Here is a 3549-nt window from a genome sequence, read left to right on the forward strand (position 1 = left end):
CTTTTTTTCATTTCCTACAATAAACATAATGGCATATATTTCTTTCTTATTTAATACACTTAAGGATAATGATAAAAGATACCTGACCAGGTATATTGTCCAGCTATTCTGAATTGAACAGACTGAGACTTGGAGCTGTTATCTAGCCAGGTGGTTTTTTTGTTTGTTTGTTTTCAGTGGAAAATAATTTTTATTGAGACCTCACCAGCTGCAAAATCTGTCCCTGACATTAGCTCCTTCTTCCTTTGCAATTTGGCCTTTCTTGAGTGGTCCCATGAATGCTTTCTTCTCCTCCATGGTCTGGAAGCAGTCATGTACAAACTTGGAGGTGGTGTCAATGAACTTAAGGTCAGTCTTCTCCAGAGCCTGCCATTTGGTCTGCACCAGCAAGGACATGCAGAGGGTGAACACTCGCTTCTTGGTTCCCACCACACAGCCTTTCAGCATGAGGAAGTCATTGGTCACTGCACCATAGTGGACAAAGCCATGCAGAGGGTTGATGCTCTTGTCAGACAGGTCACAGTCAGCGGAGGCATTATTCTTGATCAGTTTGCCACCCTTGATAAGGTAGCTCTGGTGGATCTCATAGATTTTCTTGTTGATCTCAGTGCAGTGATGGTACTCTTTCTGCCCAGTGCGTGCCCCAGAGAAGTCCACACGGGCAGGATGCCATGCCACAATACAGGCTACCTTGCACAGGCCTCAGCGGATCTTGCGGGACAGCTTCTTGGTGTGCCAACGACTGGTGACCCCTTTGTAGCCTTTGTTCTTGGTCACCCTAATGGCATCAATCATCTCGTCCCGCCCAAACACCTGGTTCACAGGTACCTGCTGCTCAAGCCTGTCACGGGCCCAGTCCAGCTTCTCAGCCACAGTGCCTCTGTTCACCTGGATCTCCATCAGGTGGGCCTTCCTGTGGTGCAGAGGAAGCAGGCGCATCTGGTTGTGGGTAATGATATGGATGACTTGGCAGTACTTCTTCATGCTGCTGAAGTCTTTCTCCAGCTGCTTCTTGCCATCCTCATCCCGCCATTTCTTGCAGTACTAGGTAAAGGCCTTCTTCTTAGATTTATGCCAGTTCTTATAGAAATGACTCTTGCACTCATCACTGATGTGCTCAACAAAGACGGTCTTGAAGGTCCAGACGTCTCAAGGGGTTCCCACGTAGCCCACAATGCCCACAACCACTATGGTTGTCTCCACAATGGTCACAGCCTCTACCACCTCCTTCTTGTTCACATTGGATCCTGGCCTGTCCACTTTCCACATGCTGTGGGTCATGCCAGCCTTGTATCCCAGGAAGGCTGTGAGGTGGACCGGCTTGGAAGGGTCATCTTTAGGGAAGCTCTTCGCCTCCCTATGATGCCTGCTGCTGCACTTCCAAGGCAGGAAGCTGAGGGACCCAAGTCTGGGACCAGGTCTTGAGACGGAGTCTTGCTATGTGGCCCAGGCTAGAGAGCAGTGGCGTGATCTTGGCTCACTGCAACCTCTGCCTCCCAGGTTCAAGTGATTCTCCTTCCTTAGCCTCCTGAGGAACTGGGATTACAGGCGCCCACAACCATGCCTGGCTAATTTTTTTTTTTTTGTATTTGTAGTAGAGACAGGATTTCACTGTGTTGGCCAGGCTGGTTTTGAACTCCTAACCTCAAGTGATCTGCCCATCTCAGCCTCCCAAAGCACTAGGATTATAGGAGTGAGCCACTGCACCCAGCCAGCCAAGTGGTTGTCTTACCTTCTGGGGATGTTCTGCAAATATGCATTGTTTTACTCGCCTTGATTCTCTGCCTAGATGTTTATAAATAACCCAGGATCATTAAACCAAACACAATAAACAGAAAAATGAATAATCAATAACAATATAGTATGATAGATAATGTAATAAAAGTGCTGTAAGATTAAACAATATTGTCACATCACATTGTGAGGGCCATCAGGGACTTGCTTGTGTACTATGTGCAATGAAGGAGATGCATATTACTTTTCTGTTGCTGTGTAGCAAATTACCACAAGCTTAGAAGCTTAAAACAATACCCACTTGTTGATTTCACAGTTTCTATGGGTCATGCATCCAGGCCTGACTTAACTGGGTCCTCTGCTCAGGGTCTTAACCTAGATGTTGGCTGGGCTGCATTCTCATCAGGAGCTTGAGATGTTCTTCCAAGCTCATGTAGTTGTTGGCAGAATTCCATTTCTTGCAGCTGTAGGGTTGAGGTCCCCATTTTCTGGCTCTCAGAAAAACTGAGAGCAGGTACTCTCAGTTCCTAGCGGCTGCCCACAGTTCTTTGCTACACAATCCTCTCATCGGGTGTCTCACAACATGGATGTTTACTTCTTCAAGGCCATCGGGAGTATTTCTTTTACCAGTCTGTGAGAACAGAGTTTTATAAAACTTGACGTAACCACAGAGGTAACTCTCTCATCACCTCGGCTTCCTACCAAGAAGGAAAGTGAAATGAAAGTCAAAGTTTGCAAGATGGTAATAGTGGTGTCAGGAAGAAATACGGATGTAAAGAAAGAAAACAAGTTAAAAGATAATGGGATTTTACCAAAGTAAGGAGTTTTCCATTAGAAAGATCGAAAGTAGAATAAAGAGAGCTAATCTATACATCAATAGAGTGAGAGTTTTGCATGAAGCCAACTTCTAAAAGCTTAGAAAAGAAGAAAATAATGAGAACTTGGGGGAAAGTGTCCTTTATCTGAGGATTATTTTTCATTTTCTATAAAGTGGAAATTTTCTTCAGACATTTATAAGTGTAAACACTGGGGTTTGTTTCAAAACCAAGTTAAGAATAATATATTTCAATATTCATTCACTAAAAGTAACTTTAGAGCTAACTTTATACATGATATTAAACATTATGTACATTTTTATTTTCCCAAAATAATGATAGCTACTTATCAAGTACCTACCATACAGTATGCACTGAGCTTTGTAAAGATTGCCTCAATTCTTACAGCCTTGAAAAATATTAATATACATATTTTACAGGTAAGAAAGTTGCGATGCCAGGATATGAGGTCAAACTCCACAGGAGCTCAATTCCCATTGTATTCCAAGTGAGCTACACATCCAGGATTTGAACAACCTGGTCATATCAAATGACTTGTCCACATTCTCCCATCTAATAAGAAGAGGAAGCTCAGGCCTTCTGGCTCCAAAGCCTTCTTCTCTCTCTTTATACTGCACCAAAAAGTAAATTTTCATTGATTCAAAATTCCAGGAAATTCCACATTTCTGATTTGAGCTGCAGTTTTGTAGAGTTACTTCTTTACTGAGTATTTATTAAGCCTTTACTATCTGCTAAACACGGTATTTGGTGTTCCACCCATTATTTCCTTAATCGTCACAGCTTTCTGATGTACTTACTATCATTACTTCCATTTCACATACAAGAAAACTGAGGTGAACTCAGTTGTCCCTGACTCATTGTGCATAGCTAATCTGAGGAACCATGGGAGACAACGCACACTGCTCAGTTGATTTCCCTACAACAGTTAATCTGAAATTATCTTCACATTTATCTCTTTCCTATTAAAAGCTATCATGAT

General features: G+C 43.0%; 1 pseudogene; it reads right to left on the reverse strand.

Annotated features, from left to right (window-relative positions):
* Nucleotides 1-201: 201 nt before the first annotated feature.
* Nucleotides 202-1407, reverse strand: LOC111553177 (annotated as a pseudogene).
* Nucleotides 1408-3549: the final 2142 nt, after the last annotated feature.

The sequence above is a fragment of the Piliocolobus tephrosceles genome, chromosome 7 (genome assembly GCF_002776525.5).
Source record: "Piliocolobus tephrosceles isolate RC106 chromosome 7, ASM277652v3, whole genome shotgun sequence".
NCBI classification, from domain to species: Eukaryota; Metazoa; Chordata; class Mammalia; order Primates; family Cercopithecidae; genus Piliocolobus; species Piliocolobus tephrosceles.